The 18,756-nt window shown below is 34.7% G+C and overlaps 1 non-coding gene across 1 annotated transcript; it reads left to right on the top strand.

Moving 5' to 3' along the window:
- Nucleotides 1-360: 360 nt before the first annotated feature.
- LOC123633719 lies at nucleotides 361-422 on the top strand. Its single transcript, XR_006733734.1, has one exon. It is a non-coding gene; the product is annotated as a U7 small nuclear RNA (small nuclear RNA).
- Nucleotides 423-18,756: the final 18,334 nt, after the last annotated feature.

The following is an 18,756-nucleotide window of genomic DNA, read 5'->3' as shown; positions in this document are numbered from 1 at the left end:
GAGTTGAAACTACACAAAATTTTAAGAAAATATATCAAAAACTGCTTAGTTTGACTTTCTGTACACTTATAGATGGTTTCATTTTTAAACTTATCAATTCATTGATATTTTTATCTCAAAGGCAATTTTCATAAAAATTTTTATTATCTCACATTTTTATTTCAAACTGCTATACTACAGTTTAATACCTAGAATTTCTATGTGTACATCATTATTAATAAAGTGTTAGAAATAAAAATATGCATTTATATTTAAACTTCATGAAATGTTCGTTGCACTTATTTTTATGTAAACAAAAAATGAATGTTAATTTCATGTCTCTTTCATATTTATCATTTCCTCATTAAGAATTAATAATAATAGTGTTACAGCTCTTTTAGAATTTGTCTAGCAGGTTTTCCGGTCCTTACTGGAAAACCGCTCCCACGTAAAAAAATAAAATAAATAAATAAATAAATAAAAAATAATTCATAAATAAATATGCTACCATTTCAAAACTGTATATTTAGATAATCCTAGGCATAAATTACTGTACACTAATAGAACTTAAGATCATGTTTTAAATGTTAGTTATAAAACCAAGAAGATTGTGATGATGACATTAATACTTAGGTTCAACAGATGCATGCATACAATATATTCAGATACTGGTCTCATATTATTTGAAAATGATTCAATTCCCTACTAACACTATAATAGAACTTTTTTCCTTTAGAAGGTTGTCAAGAAACTCACCAGCTGTTGTTAAAAGCCAGAGCTTAATAACAAAAAGTGAAAAATTTATTCACATTCAGATACCAACAGACAATGATCATTATGTAACAATATGCATGCTCCTTATACTCGTCCCCAGCTCAAGAATTTATATCCTGGTTTATAAGGTTGATTATTCTGATTTTTTTGTTTCTTCCCTTGGATATCTGAACACCAGCATATGCAATCATAAACTGATTATTTTAAAATCTGATAAAATTTAAAACAATTTTATATTTTAGAAACATATGTTCAAGTTACCAATAAGCATAAGGCTATAAATCAAATTAATTTAAAAAATAACATCTGCTATTTTTATTTATATTTTTCAAGCATTACATAAGAAATTATTTTTTTTTAGTATAATTCTTAGCATCTATCACTCAAAGACTGGTAGACAGGAAAATTCAAAACTAAGATTAGCACCATGAAAAAAATTCTATCATACATTAGAGATCTTTGAGATCTTGACAATTTTCATTTCAAAGATCATCATCCATGTTAAGTTCACACACAATTTGTAACTTTTTAAAAAAATAATTTAATTTTGAATTGCAGGTTTAAAACAACACTGAATTTGTTTGTATGACATAGAATATATGCATAAATATAATTAGCCTTATGTATTTTTATATAAAGAATATTCAAACACGTAAAAGTACAAAATTAAATTAGAGTTTTTAAAACCATACTCAGAACTTACACAATCAAAATTCTGTTAGCATTACAGAGTTGTCTGAGGAGGCTATACTTATTACAATGATTCTCAATTGCACAAAATATTGGAACAACAATTTAGAACATTCTTCCCCCTCCTCAATAGTGTCAAATCTGTCCTTTGAAAGATCTGAGTTAGAGAAAGCCATGCATCTTTGCCAAATTTGATTAAACAAGTTATCAAACCAATACCAATTTCTCTACTGAAACAAGATACAATTGATTTTGTGTGCTTTCTATAATTGTTGAAAGACACGTCTAGAATGTTTTGAAATACTTGCATGGTTAGAATAAGTTTTTAGTCTTCTAAAGTTATTACCTTAAAAAGCAATACTCATCTGGAATCTTTCTCTTGAAAATTTCATTACTTTTCCTCACAAATGAATTACATAACATTTTCTTATTTATATATTAAGAAAGGAAAAGAAAGAGATGAACGTCCACTAGTGTTTTCTATAACCATGACTTAATGATTTTCTAAATATTGAAACTTATTTTTTCGCAATAAAGATGAACTACTTAAGAGATAGGTAGCTAGGCTAGGTCAAGGTTTCTCAATGTCAGCACAATTGACATTTTGTTGTAGATTTTAGGTTGTTTCCCAGCATCTTTGGCCTTTACCCACTTCATGCCAGTAGTAACCCCTCAGATATGACATCAAAAATGCCTCCAGATGTTACCAAATTATCCCCTGGGAGGCAAAATCACCCTTAATTGAGAACCACTGGATTAGGTGGTTGGAAAGAAACAAAAGCCAATGACTCATAAAGCACAATGAAATACATATAGAGAACATTGTTATATATTCTAAAGTTCAAAAATTAAATAAATAAGTATAAAGAATTAATGGCATTATAATTTTTCTAGTACTCATCTTCAAAGACAACTTTGTAATAAGATGACATGGTGAACATGTTTAAAATTTGTTGTCATAAGGGACAGCCCAGTAACATATAAAAAAATATTAAGATGCACCCACATTTACAGATATAGATATAATAACATTTGTATAAATCTGGAAATCTACACATACTCGTAACAAAGAATGCATTAAAACAACATGACCATTTAATACCTGTTCAACAACCTTCAAACTTAAAAATAGTATACATTTTATTATGATTGATACATAAATTTAAAAATGACCTCTCATGAGGAAAAACCAGGTAAAACAAACGTGGTGGCCATTTATACAGAACAGTCTTGTGACTTTTAAACTCACTAAATAGTATCTTATATTACTTGCTTTCTCTGCAACATCCGAATTTCTATAAAAGTGTTGTCTTTTTATATCTGCCACTATTGCTGTCATGAATTACTTCTCAATCGAATTAAAAATACATTTACCAAGATTTAAAATTTCTTTCCAGGTGCCAATTTTTCTAAATATTACATACTTAACACAGAAATCATTTGTGGCAAATTAACATTAAAGTGCTATTAAATACCTAACTGCAATACTATTTTGGTGAAATAAAACAATAAAACAGAATCACTACAAACAGCAACAGCCCAACGTTTCTTTTCTTCTTTTTCTTCAAATCAACTTACCTCATTTCTGATTTAGCCAATATATGTTCATAGATTACCTTGCAGGACATTGCTACTGAGCTAAGACCAACCACAAGGCTAAGTTCAGATCTACTGATTATTGAGAAAACATTACTACTAAAAACCCTCATCACAAATGAAGAAAAGATTCTCAATGGTTAGAATTTTCTGTACACTGGAGAACACCATTAAGCTTAAGTTATTAAGTGTACAATATTATGGATTGTGACTGTACCTAAATAAACCTGAAGGCTTGTCATAAAGTTGAAATGATATCCTGGTAAATTGATAAAATTAATATACTATTTTAAGTCACAATTGTTTAACCATAAAGAGGCCTCATGGGTGTGCTACTTTTCTTATAATTAAATTAAAAAGTCTCCTCTGTAGTTATTGATGTGTGAACGTATTTCCATAGAGAATTATTTAAATGAAGAGCAAAGCATTCAAGTACAGTCAAATGTGATTGTTTAAAGATACTATACATTCATTCATTAGGAGAGTATTCTAATATAAAATCAAAAGTAAAGCATGCCATAGGTAATTATTAGTGGCTCAGTTGTCAGTTAGTCAAATCAACTAAAAGGCCAATTATTCTAAGGATACCCAGGATGGAAAGCACATTGTTGGCATTAGGTTGCTTTGAGATAGTTATGGCTCCTTTTATGGTATATAACTTTATATTTTATAAATTATCCCCAAATATTAAATCTTTAACATTCAGAAGGAAATATAACATTACCTTTAAAAAGCATGTAAGAAAAATAAAATAAAATAAAAGGCAAGGAAGATATTTTTTAAAATATAGTATTAAAATTTCAGATTAAGTTAGAATAGTATTTCTTTTTTCCAGTTTCATCACCAATACAACTCAAGAAACTCAATATCAAGTATAAGTTTTTATTTAACTTACTAATTATATCCATGGTTGATTTCTCAGCAATTGAACTTTTGGGTGTTTGTTGGAATAATACATTAAGAATACTAAAAAGAATTTAGGAAGTGTTTTTAAATTTGAGAAAGCATTGAACGACCACGTACAGAAAGCCTAGGATAAGTATCAGGAGTAGAAAATGCCATGGTTTCTAAACCTGAGTGTCAAAAACTTAAGTGTCAAAAATGTATTTGTAAATACAGTATTCCTTCATCTCACAATTAAAATCATACAGTGGCCCTGGTATATTAAATCCCTTTCCTAGTCTCTGCCAGTATTTAGCACTAGGTTGTTCAAAATATCAGCTCAGTGATAGTCACTCATTTCTACCTGTGATCCCTGTTCACTACTCCATGGCACTTCTCACCAAGTACACCATAGCCTCCCTGTCGGTCTCCTCCATGGACCATGCCCCAACAGCAAGGACTGTAGCTTATTCATTTCTTTAGCTGAGCACCCAGCTCTTAATAAGTGCGTGTTGGAGTAAATCAAATAAACACACCAAAAGCATGATATTCAACCATTCTCAAATCCCGTTGTACAGTAGAATTACCTGGAGGTCTTCAAAAACATTTATGCCCAGAATACTTAAATGAGAATATCTGGAGGTGAGAGGCCCTGGGTCATGTATTGTTTAAAAATCTTCCCAGACACCAGGGCCTGGGGGGAAGGAAGAAAGAGGAGTTATTTTTAATCATCCTGCAAGATGAAAAAGTCCTGAAGATCTGCTTCACAACAATACTTAACACTACTGAACTATACAGTTAAAAATGCTTACGACGGTAAATTTAATAGTGTTTTTATCATGTTAAATTGAATAAAAAATGTTCTCAAGTGATTCTACTACGCAACCAGGGTTGAGAGTCACTGTAAGTACATGGAGAATGTTAAGGTTTCCCCCACAACCAATTCTGTGTATTGAATGGGAGGGGAGCTAGGAGTGGACATGGCAGCATGACAGTCTGTCAAGCAGTTTCCCACACTATGTACCAAAAACTACTTGTTAATTCAAACAAAGGAAAAAAGGAGCCCAAAGCTAAATAAGTATCAGAAAATCGAAATACCTTATCCAAAATCAAAATGCACATTAGAATACTGAAACATTTAAGAAATCCTGCAATGCAGAAACCTAACATTTATTTCCAAGACTTATTTGACCATATCATTATGAAAGAATACTTCTCTCTCAAGATGGTTTCTGTTCCTGAAAATAAAGCGTAGCATGGAGCAATGCCTCTCAACCTTTTGATGTGCACAGCACACTTTTGAGTACTAGAATCCCTAACAGTAGACTTGAAGGTATTAAATGACTTAAAGGAGCAGTAAACAAGACAGCAATGATTACAAACCATCACTAATTGTGTTAACACAACATAACAATATTTACCGTGTCTAAACATGCACTCATTCACAGTTATTGCATTATATTACTTTATCCCCCTAGAATGCTATTGTTTTGCAATGGAACTACCTACTACTCCAACCTCTCTCTCCTTTGTTCACAAGGCAAAGTTCTCACATTTCCCAATGAACTTTGACACTGGCCTGACATTAAACCATGTCTCTTACATTGACTTACCTCAAGTTGCATACCACACTAGATCCTGTTTAATGTAGATAAGAAAAAGGAAACCTATTTTAATGCTTTATAAAGAAATTTTATTCCCTTTGAATACAGAAAGAACACATTTTTCAAATTTTATTTAGTCAAAGCATAAATTAGATGAAAACTACAGGGTAGGATGATATTGTTATAAAATCTGTGCAGTGCTAAATTCTGTGGTGTATTTGAGAGGCACTTAATTGGATGTCTTTAATCCAGGCTGCAGCCCTTTGTGTTCTTTCTTTCACAGTGAATTGCATGTTAGAATAGCCACCAAAAAAAAAAAAAAGTCATCATGAAACCCGGTTTTTCTCTGTTATTTTGAAACCTGCTTAATATTGCAGTCAACTCTGTGGTGTGGTTATTTAGAAGGAGTGAAATTATAACATCACGCCATTGGAGTCCTGACTTGCACTTTCATTGACTACCATGACAAAAATCAATCCCAAAACATTTAAATCACTTAAAACCTGTAACTCCTCCCCCCACAACTCCATCATAAGAAATGATGACATTCATAATATAATACTAAATATTAAACATTAGTCTTGGATAATGTTAATGACAACTGATGCTATGAAGCCTGATAGAGAATAAAATTCAGCTATAGTTCTCCTTTTTTTTTTTTGCCATGACTAGATTAATAAATGGGTTTTTACAATTTTTACTGGATCAACCAATCAAACTAGCAAAAAGAGAGTGTGTATAGTCACATGCACAAAAACGATCTTCAGTTAATTATTTAATTAATGTGACTATTAAACAGAAATGTTTTTCACTTATTTGAAACACACCAAGTTTGATATAGTTTGGTCTTAGTGCTGTTTATGTTTATAATGTTGACATGTTTCTTTTTCAGAATGTTAGGCAAATCATAAGTAATGGATTAAAATACAATTCATACAATTAATAAAAGATAGATGATATCAGAAAATGCAGTCATAGTTCATTTTCATTGTTATGGGAGAACTAAATACTCAGTCGCTTTTTAATGTGAGCATGAGTCTAGTTATAAGTTTTGTAGATCTTCTCTCCTTTAAAAAAACATACAATATTAGAACTTCAACTTAATGAAGATTCTGGGCCTTTGTATCTTAACATGTACAAAACACCTACTTGAGGACTTTAACTACATTGGAATCTTGACTGCTGAGACCTGCCAGAGTCTACGGCTGTTGTTTTCACCTGTTAAAAAATAAGAAAGTCAAGCTGTTCTCTTAAGCAATGGGTTTGTTCTTAAGCTATATTGCTATATTAAACAATATTAAACTATATTGTCTCTTTGCATGTGAGTCAAAAGGAGGGAAGAATGATATAATTTTCCTCAGAATATGTTTTACCTACACACACACACACACACACACACACACACACACACAGGTAAGTAGAAATCTTAAAAAGAAAAGAACAGTGAATTCATAAACTAAATATTCCTTAAAACACATTTACTTGCATTGTAAATATTAGTACACTAGATCTCATTGACTGAGGTAAATATAAGAGAAGTATCCTCATTATTACCATATTGAAAGGCATTTTTCTTACAGCAAAGCACAAATTAAAGGTTTTATACAACAGCCTTAACTCATTTCACATGCATAGTTCCAAAGTCCATCATCCAACACAAGGAAAAAATATTTTTCTTTTTTAAGGTAGTACACATTTCTCTCTCAAAAGGGTCGACGATTTCTGGCTCCAGATACTAAGGCACACTCTGGCTTGCTCCCCAAAAGGCCATGTCATTCTCATACCACTTAATCAGTGGCTACACAGAGAAAAGCAACACTGCGATCTTTCTGATCATTTTAATGAGGACCCCTGGCTATTCAGTCATTGAAATATAATTGACTTGCTCTCCTCTTATTTTCATAATAGACACTCCAACCTAGACCACGTTTATTTGGCTATAAGAAATGTCAGGAAGAATTGGAACTTTTCTGAGTGTCCCCATTAAAACTGAAAACATGCCACCCTGTCTTTTACATGAACCGCAATCATTTTGTGTCGGTGTCATTATGCAATACAAGATGCAAATATTCCAGTCGCCTTCTCACCAAACTGCAAGACCAAGAAAATAAGCACATCAAAAATGTCTCGCTTTATCTGTACCTTTTTCTTACAAATTAATGTTATTTGTCCAATGGTTTAGAAAACAAGCAAAAGGAATAATAAGTATAAATGTTACTATTGTTACTGATGTTTAGCAAGGTTGCAAAGTAAGACCGATGTCTTTTAACTTAATAATTAATCTGTTTTTATAAAATGTAAAGTTTTTCTCCACAAAATTACATAGTCTGTTTAAGGATTAAGAACATTATTTTCAAAATAAAGTTTATGCTGGGAGGTTTAAGTTTTCAAAAGTGATGTGCAAAATTAATTACTGTAATCTTTGAAATAATGTGAGCCCCATAAATTATTAATTCATATTTAGAATTTTCAAACTTATGTTAATTAAAAGTTGAACAGCCAAAAGTTGTTAGATAATATGGAACTTTAACTACAATATAAACTTAAAAGTTAATCCATCATGGAAAAATTAATAATTTCATAAATCCCTATAAAGGAGGCTAAGCATCCTGCTGTCAGATATTTTCTTCTTAACATACAATATTCAGATTTGAGATGTTATTCATCAGATTAAATAATTATTCCATTCATTTCTATGTCAATTAAGATAAATGTCTACTCATTATTGGCAGCAGTGTTGGGTGAAAAGGATTCTCATACTGTTACATACTTTTGGAGGGAAGTTTAGCAATATTTATTATTTTAATGGACATTCCCCTTGACTCAGCAATTCTGCTTTCATAAATATGTCCTCTAGTTGAACAACTGCATATATATTCATACACACACACACATACAGTTGACCCTTGAACAACACAGGTTTGAACTGTGCTGGTCCATTTACATGAGGATTTTCTTCTGCCTCTGCCACCCCTGAAACAGCAAGACCCATACCTCCTCTCTTCTATCTCCTCCTCTTCCTTCTCCTACTCAGCCTACTGAATGTGAAGATGACTGGGATGAAGACCATTATGATGATCCACTTCCACTTAATGAATAGTAAATATATTGTCTGTTCTTTATGATTTTCCTAATAACATTTTCTTTTCTCTAGATTACTTTATTATAAGAATACAGTATATAACACAAGTAACACACAAAAGGTGTGTTAGTCAACTGTTTATGCTATTGGTAAGGCTTCCAGTCAACAGTAGGCTATTGGTAGTTAAGTTTTTGTAAAGTCAAAAGTTATACATGGAAAAAAGCAAAAGTTATGCGTGGATTTTCGACTGCATGAGGGGTAGGTGTCCCAATCCCCACATTGTTCAAGTGCCAACTGTATACACAGATATTTGTATACACAGATACATATACTCAGATGTTTGTTACCATAGTTTATATTTGGAAATAAAACACCAAAAACAAACCAATGTCCCAGTGGAAAGCTGACAAAATAAGTGATGACTTACTCATAGTCATATAATTAAATAGTAGGCCGGGCGCGGTGGCTCACGCCTGTAATCCTAGCACTCTGGGAGGCCGAGGCGGGTGGATCGCTCAAGGTCAGGAGTTCGAGACCAGCCTGAGCGAGACCCCGTCTCTACCAAAAATAGAAAGAAATTATCTGGCCAACTAAAAATATATATAGAAAAAATTAGCCGGGCATGGTGGCACATGCCTGTAGTCCCAGCTACTCGGGAGGCTGAGGCAGTAGGATCGCTTAAGCCCAGGAGTTTGAGGTTGCTGTGAGCTAGGCTGACGCCACGGCACTCACTCTAGCCCGGGCAACAAAGTGAGACTCTGACTCAAAAAAAAAAAATAAATAAATAAATAGTATATATCCATTAAAAGGAATGAGGTAGGTATATATATACTGGCACACATATAGTTAAGTGAAAGATAAAGTTGTACAAAGTATATAAAGTGTAGTTTCTTTTCAAAAAATAACATATAGGTGAATGTATGCATTTAAAAATTTAAAGCAAATTGTTAACAGTGATTATTTCTACAGGGTTAAATTTGGGAGTTCTATTCCATATTGTTTGATCATTTATGATTCTTCATTCATTCACCTAATATCTATTAAGCACGTGCATTATGCCAAGTCACCCTCTAAGTGCCAGGGATATAGAAGTGAGCCAAACAAAGTTGTGAATGTGTATTCCTTTTAAAATCAGAAGAAACAATAAAGATAAGGTTTAAAAAATTTTGGAATTTCACCTATAACAAGAAAAATAAGTGAGAACATTCATCTCATTATCCCATTGAGATTCTTTACCCTTATCTTTTTCTTGCTCAAAACTTTTTTCTAATATCAAACTAATCATGGGCAGATCTTAACATAAGCCACCATTAAAGCAATTTCTATTAGGTCCAACAGTTTTATGAAAAAGACTGCATTATATTTTATTATCCAAAAAACTTAAATACTTCTACCACTGAATATCTGAACATGCAATTATATGGGTAATAAAATGTACTTGTGATTTCATTAGAAACATTTTATATGAAAGTAGTAGGATCACTACACATAAACATGACTAAGTAGCTACAACACATGAATATTTTCACAAAGTTTAAATAATAATCATAGCTATTCTCACCTATACGACCACAAGATATTAGTAAGTTTATAGGTCTGTAATACTTCAATACCTTAGTCAATGACCATTAACATATATTAGAAGCTTTTAGGATTGATAATAATATTGTAAGAATAGAGTAAATTTTATAAAAACTTGCCTAATTTTATTATAAAATATGTAAATGTTAATATTAATTCAAATGTTTTGATTTCATTAAAATCTAGCAGATATTCACTCAAAAAGTTTCCAATATCATGAGATTTTTCCGGTTAAATTAATAAAAATATTTTTAAATTATTCATGGAATTTATTAGATTTCGATAACAACTTATACTTCTTAAAGGTAAAATTTTTGGAAAGTACCTAGGATTCATATTCATAATGTTCTGAGCAAATTATAACTAATCACCACCGGAATGGATTAACAGATACAAAATATATAAGGGGGAAAAAGCCAACAAATAAACTCTAAATATTTACTAAACAACCTTGTAATATAATTCCATAGTCCACCAACAGTGAGACTAATCATTGTGAAAGGATTTTATCCTTTAAACATCTATTCACAAAGTGGGTTTATTTGACTCAGACATGAATTACCTAGCTTAAACTCCCGGAGGTTCAAGTTCTTGTTACAACTTGCTGTAATTTAAGAAACTTTCACTAGATGGCAGTGTGAGTTGGATAGACAAATATTTACAAGTCATCCCTTCAAATTTGGTACCAGATTCAGGATATTACACAACGGGACCCCTTGTTATCATCAAAAATCAATCTCTTTGGGAATAAAAACACACAACAAAAGCATAAGGAAAAGAGCATGTAAAGTATCAATATTTTAAACAAAAACTGCTCTAAGCACATTTGCTGTGTTCTTTCTCTCTCTCTTAGTGTCTCAAACTTGAGAGTGTTTGTGACATCCCGGAGAAATTTGTTTAGAATTCACATTTCCAACCCTCACTCCCACCCTTAGACTCTTAATCAGAATGTTTGCAATGGAACAGAGCACAACTTTTAAGAAATAACTAAGGTGATTTTGTAGTATGGATGGTCCATGAGAAAACACTGCTCTAAAACTTGAACCCCAAAGAAGTGGCACATTGGGATCATAAACTCCAATCCAGTCACTTGTGTGGCTACAATCTCCAGCCCCAGTCCCTTCCTGCATTCTCTGCACATTTGAAATATTGTATACAAATGTCAGCACACTAAAGAAATCAGAGCAAGGATAGAAATTGTTCCAGGCTGTGGTTACAATTTATTCAAACACTCATCCCTGCAAAACTAAATGGTGAAGCAGGAGTTCCCTAGACTGCAATGAATTTTACTGTTTTTGTCAACTACAATAATCGTACTATTTGTGAAGGAGTTTTTCACATAATTCACTCCCAAAGCAAAAAGAGCTATACCAACCCCCTTTTGTCATCTATGCACCATTCTGACCCTTGCATTTCTCTACTTAGCTGGTGTCCACACAAAGGTATCCTTTCCCACATGTCCCCTTGCACATAGTTCTGCCTGAGTCCTGCCCAGCACCCACCTGCTCTGTCTCTGTCCACTGCCTGTCATATCTCACCTCCATCTCAGCTTCTCCCGTAAAAACCTCACTTCTCATATTTTCCCACTTGGGAACTGCCTTGATTTATCTGTAGGCATTAGTGGCTGTCATCTGTTATGTTTACCTATTCATGTATAATCTTGAAAGAATAGTGTGAGTGGCAGATTTAAAAAATAAAGGACCTTTGAGTCAGTGGTAAGTGCTAGTAATTAGAGTTAATATTGCCATATTGTTTCTAATTACTAATGGAAGCTGTCTCAAGTATTTCACCAATTAATTTTTTATTGATTGTGTATAATTCATCTCTACCATGTTTCAGTAATTTTCATCTGCTCCTATTTAGTCAGAGTTTTTATAAGGAGTAACCACTAAATTTTATCATATATATTTAAGGTTACTTGAAATAATTATATAGTTTTTCTCCTTTAACTTGTTGGTATGAAAAATTCTGTTAGATTTCTGTTATAATATTGAAACATTCTTTGATTCTTGAAATAAACTCTACTTTGTGGGATGATGATAGTTTTAATACCCTGCTGGATTAGGTTTGATAGTACCTTTTTCTTAAATAACTTAGCTTTTATGTTAATATGTGAAACAAGTCTTATGATTGTATTTTTTATTCTTTTTATAAGATTACATTTTAAAGGTGTGCTGGCTCCATAAAATGAGCAAGGTAATTTCCATCATTTTATAATTCTAGATTAATTACATATAGCAGTTCACTAATCCTTAAAAGTTAGCTAGCCTTTAGCAGTAAAACCATCTGGGCTTGGTGCCTTTTTAATGACAGATCTTTACTTTTCTGATCTCTTCTATAGTGACTGGTCCATCATGATTTTATATTATGGGGGAATCTTTATTAGTGTTTTCCTAGAAAATAATTCATTTTCTCGAATTTTTCAAAATTATTGTCTTAGGGTCATACATAACATTCTCTTGTAAATCTTTCTTTCTCTGTATAATTGTGGTCGTATCTATAATAATTTTTGATGATTGTCTACTGACAACTTTCAAGCCCCAGGACTTCCTCTTCCCTTCCACTCGGTATCTGGGCAAGCTGATAAGAAACCCGGTGCTCCCTCTTCTGGTGCTGGTGGGAAGTGCAAACAATGCAAACCCCAACCTCTACCCTCTAGCCACAATAAAACCCAAACCAGTCTCCTTTCCCTGCTCTCTCAAGCCATTTTTGGACCTGCTTGAGAGCCTGCCCTGATCTCCCAAAAAGCCTCATTATATGAGCAATAAATCTTTTTATACCCTCTTGATTCATGTGTGTCATCAGGCTTGACATGCAAACCACGTTTGAGGGAGATGAGGGGAGTGGGCTCAGCATGAGGGAAGGGTGGTCCACCCCACCTTTGTGGGGTAACCACATCAACTGGCGCTGTGAGCAGTGTGTCTGGGTGATGGTCTTTCTTCTCTTGCTTTGGCTTGCTAACTCGCCATGCCGCTTTGTCCTGCGTTTGCTGAGTCCTACCGACTCTGCTATAGATTTAACCAACCTAAGTCAGAAATTTCTGTAATTGGCATTCTGTAATTAGGGACAGAAGCATGGGATTAGGGCCCTCATTAGAGTTGCCCTGGGTCATGCCCCTTAATTTCACTTATCTGTGTGTCTCAGTTTGAATAATGTGACTTGATTCCAGCATAAGTCATGACTGATATTAGACTCTGGGGAACAACCCTTACCCTGTGACCTTTGGGTGTATGTCTCAACCAGGCATTGTCTACTGTTCTATAGAGGAAACGCCTCGTAACCAGAGCAATATTCAGATCCATGGAGCCATCACTGTGTGGAGAAAGCGCACCCACAATGTGGCATGCTGAGACTGCACTGCTAAAAGTGACTGGCTCACTAGGACCCAACAAAATGTCTCTGCTGCTGACTGTGCCTCTATTGCCAAAGAAATCCTGATCCTCATGGTTACAGGAAAAACACCTCTGGTACCCCATGGCACAGTCACAGGGCTAATTCAAACCCAAGTTAAATACAGGGCCCTTAAACCAGAAAAGCAACCATTTCCATGGACGAGACCCCTCACCCTGAAGATACTAATTTAAGACTCTCTGAAGGAAGAAACTTATAAATATGAGCAGGAGAGAGAGGATCAGCCTTTTCTATCAAATTATAATATCCAGTAACCAAAAAAAGAGAGAGAGACAGAGACAGAGAAAGACACAGGTGGGAAAAACAAAAAACTGAAACAGAGGTCCACAATTAGGACCACCACAATCAATTTGATCCCAATCGGGAATCCAAAATTTATTAAAAGAATTTATACAACAAAAAGATAAAATGGTAAATGCTTTGCAGTCATAGATTTAGCTAATATGTTCTGTTCAGTACTTATTCCACCAGCCTCACAGCTTCAGTTTGCTTTCACCTCCAAAGGGACACAATATATCTGCTCTAGGCTATCCATCGGGTACTGCAATGGTTCTGCCATCTCACACAGTCTTTGCAGGCAAGGACCTGAGTGCAGCCAACGTTCTCAGGAACACAGGTATAGCATGACATCGATGGTGTCTTCCTCTGGGGACATTCATTGGATACACTCATTCAAGACATACAAATACTCACACAGGACCTCCTAAAAATGGGATGGAATATTATCCCACACAAGGTGCAAGGCCCCACCACCTTAGCTTAATTCTTGAAAATTATTTGGTGAGCTGAGGGCTTGAATCTAGCTCTGACATCACATACGAGTCTCTCCCCTGAAAGGATGCTCTTCCCACCCTGCTTGGGCTCTAACTCCCACACTGGCCTGCGCCTGCCCCACCCTGTGGTGCCGACCTCCCTGTGCTCCATGTAAGGGGTTTAGTACCGAATCTCTCATGAAGGAAAAGAAGAGGTAGAGGAAGAGCCATGTGTTACCTTTAAAATAAAAGGTGTTTTTTAATTCTGTGTAAGGAAAAAAAAAAGCCTCATTATCTTAAAGTTTAATCTGTTTTTCCACCTGAAATGAAAAAGAATTTTCCAGTCAGATAAATGAAACTTCTTCAGTCCTTATAGATCACTGCAGCCAGAATTGCGATGAGTCATCTTTACTCTGCAGCATTTGGGAAAATTAGCACATCTATAAACAGGAGATACAATACACTGAGCGGTGTGATCAGAAGAAAGGGACTTTTATAGTGATTAAGGAAGGATTTAATATTTATTAAGCATTTATTTAATATTTTTTACACATTATCACGTTCAGTGTCTTATCCCTTTTCATAAAACATTTCTATCTATTACCTTGGCACACAGAAATAGCTAAATTTTTACTAAATTTGGAGAACATGTTTGGGACAGACTTACTTAAAAAATAAACTCTGTGTTATAGAGGAAATTGCCTTTGAGGGCCCTGGGTTTTTCCGTATAACAGCTAACAAAAGTGTGGAGTCTCATATGTTATCTGATCAGGAAAGATATGTCCTATGTATTAGGATGCTGAGGACGAAAACAAACTGTGGTTTCAGATAAATCAAACATCTCAGATGCAGACATCTCAATTATCAATTTTGTGATCCAGCTGCTTCTCCTGTGGATAACTTCTGACATCAAAACAGGCAGAATGGTCATCTGTAGATGATGATGAAGTCAAAGGAATTTTCATTCTATTTTCTATAGGCATGGCTGAAGCCACTAACAGAATGCAAGTGATCTCTTCCTATTTTCCTCCTGTTACTCCCCATTGTTGGTTTTTTTTGTTTGAGACAGTCTCACTGCTCTGTCACTCCAGGCAGAGTACAGTAGTGTCATCATAGTAGCTCACTGCAAGCTCAAACTCCTGGGCTTAATTGATTCTCCCACCTCAGCCTCCCAAGTAGCTAGGACTACAGGCATGTGTTACCATGCCCAGCTAATTTTTTTTTTTTTTTTTTTTTTTGTATTTTTGGTAGAGATGGGGTTTCGCTTTTGCTCAGGCTGGTCTCAAACTCCTACCTCAAGCAATCCTCCTGCCTCAGCCTCCCAGAGTGCTAGGATTACAGGCATGAGCCACCACACCTGGCCTCTAACTTTCTTATAGCTAGCACTTTCACATAGATGGAAAAACCATTGAATTCTGACATTGGGTTTTAATCATCTATATATCTCCACCACCATGAAACACATTATCTTACAATTAGAGGTGATAAATAAATAATTGCTGAAAAAAGGAATGAATAAATGAATGGCTACTGAAGATTAAATGGGGCTAAGTACTTTTTAAAAGAAAAATCCATTGGTAGAGTCTACAATATGGTGGGTGTTTGGCATACAAAAATGTTGCATAGGGCTCAGCCCTTCTGGAAAGAAGATGGTTAGGTAGATCTAGACCAGGGAGTTTCTAGGAAACAGAAGGGGCATTCTGGCAAGGGGGTGTTTACTGTCAGGGTCTCTTGGAGCCTTCCAGCCTAACTGCCTGCTAATCTGCTACAGCTCCTGTTTTCAGACAGGTGAGCCATGGACAATGGTCTCCTCTTGCCTCAGGTGTTTCCAGAATCATCATAATTGGTAAGGCTATGGGCCAGGGATACAACTTCTATGCATGCACAGTGAACATGCACACTCTGTTGTTTCATAGTAAGCTGTTGTCAATCCAGGGAGAAGAGTACCACAGTGAGTACCTTATGATCAAGCACTTCAACTCCCAAAAGATCGCCTTTACCATGGCTCATTTCTGTTCTCTGTTCCCAGCTCAAATGAAAACTTTATTGTTATTTCAATTTTTCCCAGAATTTTTTTTCTATTTTAGGCATCCTTATAAAAATAAGACTTCAGTTCTAAGGGCAGGCATTTGGACTTTTCTGGCAGGGACTCCTGCCCTGGGCAAGCACACTTGATGATCATACAGTGCATGGTCCCTCCTCTCATGGCCATCTGTTGGACTGGCTCTCTGCCCACTCACAAGCTCACTGAATTGTTTCACTAGGACACAGGTGCCAGGCTATCATGGGCTTAAATGAGCAGCCCACATAATACAACAAAATGTTCCTCTTCCCTTCAGGAAGATTTTTCCCCCATGACAGTCTTAAAATAGGGCCACTACATGGTTTCTGAAGCTTGATTAAAGCCAGAGACATGGGTGAGCCAAAGATAATATTGCAAGAAGCAAACCCTGAGAGATGACTACTCATAGAGCAGAGCAAGAGTGGCTGCAATAGCTTTGGTGCAGGTAGAGATATGGAGTGAACAATAACCTTAGGAATCTAGAAGGAAAGAAGTCATCATTCCGAATTTATTTAACTGAATCCTTAAAAATGAAGGAAGGAAATATAAATTGTATATATGACTATACCTTAACCCTGCAGTCCCCAATCCCCACACCGTGGACCAGTACCAGTCTGTAGCCTGTTAGGACCCGGGATGCACAGCAGGAGGTGAGCTGAGCTGCAGGCAAGTGAGGGAAACTTCATCTTTTTTTTTTTTTTTTTATTTTAGCTCATCATGGGGGTACATAAGTCTTTATTTACAGCCACTCCCCATTGCTCGATGGAGGGTAGGAAACTTATCAAAGAAATAATTTAAGTAAAATTTCTCAAACTGAAGGACAAGAGTTTCCAGATTGAAAGGACCCACTAAGTGCTCAACATAATAATTTTTAAAAAACAAAACAAAATCTCAAGCCATATCAGTCAGAAATTTCATAACACTAGGAAAAAAAAGATATAAAAGCACGAAGAGGAAAAAAAGGAAAGACTAGATGGCATTAGATTTCTCAGTAGTAATACTGGGAGCTACAGAATAATAAAGAAATGCTTTGAGTTTCTAAGAGGAAAATATTTCCAAGCTAGATTGACCCAGGCAAATTATCAATAAGTCTGAGAGAAAACAAAACACTTTCAGACATACAAGCTTCCAAAAAATATACCTTCTATGCACTTTCTCAGGAAGTTACTAAAAAATATGCTCCTCTTGAGGGAGTGAACCAAAAAAATGGAAAACATGCTATCCAGGAAGTGGAGATACAACTCAAAAGAGAATAGAGGCAATTCCAGGATGGTGGTGAAGGGAAAACCCATGAGGCACCTGCACAGTGGCCTGAGGAGCAATCAGTCCAGACTGAAGCAGTACAGAGGTCCTAGGACAGATGTTCCCAAGAAGACAAAATGCATTTGCATTTTGCTGCCTCCTAGAGACTCACCTCACCATTAAAGAAAAACATAACATGAAAATGAAGGAATAGGAAAAAATATTCCATTCAAACAGAAACCAAAAGAAAGTGGAAGTAGTCATACGTACAGCAGATAAAATAGATTTTAAGTCAAACTGTAAAAAGAGTCCTAAAAGTCATTATATAACAAAAAAGCAATCAATTCAATAAGGAGATATAGCAACCAAAGATATATACACACCCAACACCAAAGCACCTAAATATATAAAGCAAGTATTATTAGGGGGAGATGGACTCCAATATGATAACAGTAGGGGACTTCAACACCCACTTTCAATAATAGGTGGATTATTAGACAGAAAATCAACAAACAAACATCGGACTTAAAGTGCACCACAAACAAAATGGACCTAACAAACATTTGCAGCACAGTCCATCTAATAGCTGCAGAATATTCATTCTTCTCAACTACACATAGAACATTCTCCAGTGTAGACCATATGTTGAGCCACAAAACAACTCTTAATAAATTTAAGAAGATAAGAGATCACATCAAGTGTATTTTCTGACCACAATGATATAAAACTAGAAATCAGCAACAAGAAAAACTTAGGAAACTTAACAAATACATAGTTAAAAATATGCTCCTACATAACCAATTGATCAATAAAGAAATTTAAAGGGGAATTTAAAATTTCCTTGAGAAAAATGAGAATGGAAACATATCATACCAAAAACCTATGGGACACAGCAAAAACAATTCTAAGTGAGAATTTTGTAACAATAAAGGCTCACATCAAAAAAGAAAAAATATTTCTAATAAACAGCCTAACAATGAACCTCAACGAACTAAAAAAAAGTAGAAGAAGAAGAACAAACTAAACCCAACATTGGTAGAAGGAAAGAAATAATAAAGCTCAAAGCAGAAATAAATGAAATAGAACTAAAAAACAATTAAA

Source organism: Lemur catta, chromosome 2, assembly GCF_020740605.2.
Source record: "Lemur catta isolate mLemCat1 chromosome 2, mLemCat1.pri, whole genome shotgun sequence".
NCBI lineage: Eukaryota > Metazoa > Chordata > Mammalia > Primates > Lemuridae > Lemur > Lemur catta.
Note: the sequence above shows the minus strand (reverse complement) of the source record. Positions and strands in the feature narration are given on the sequence as shown.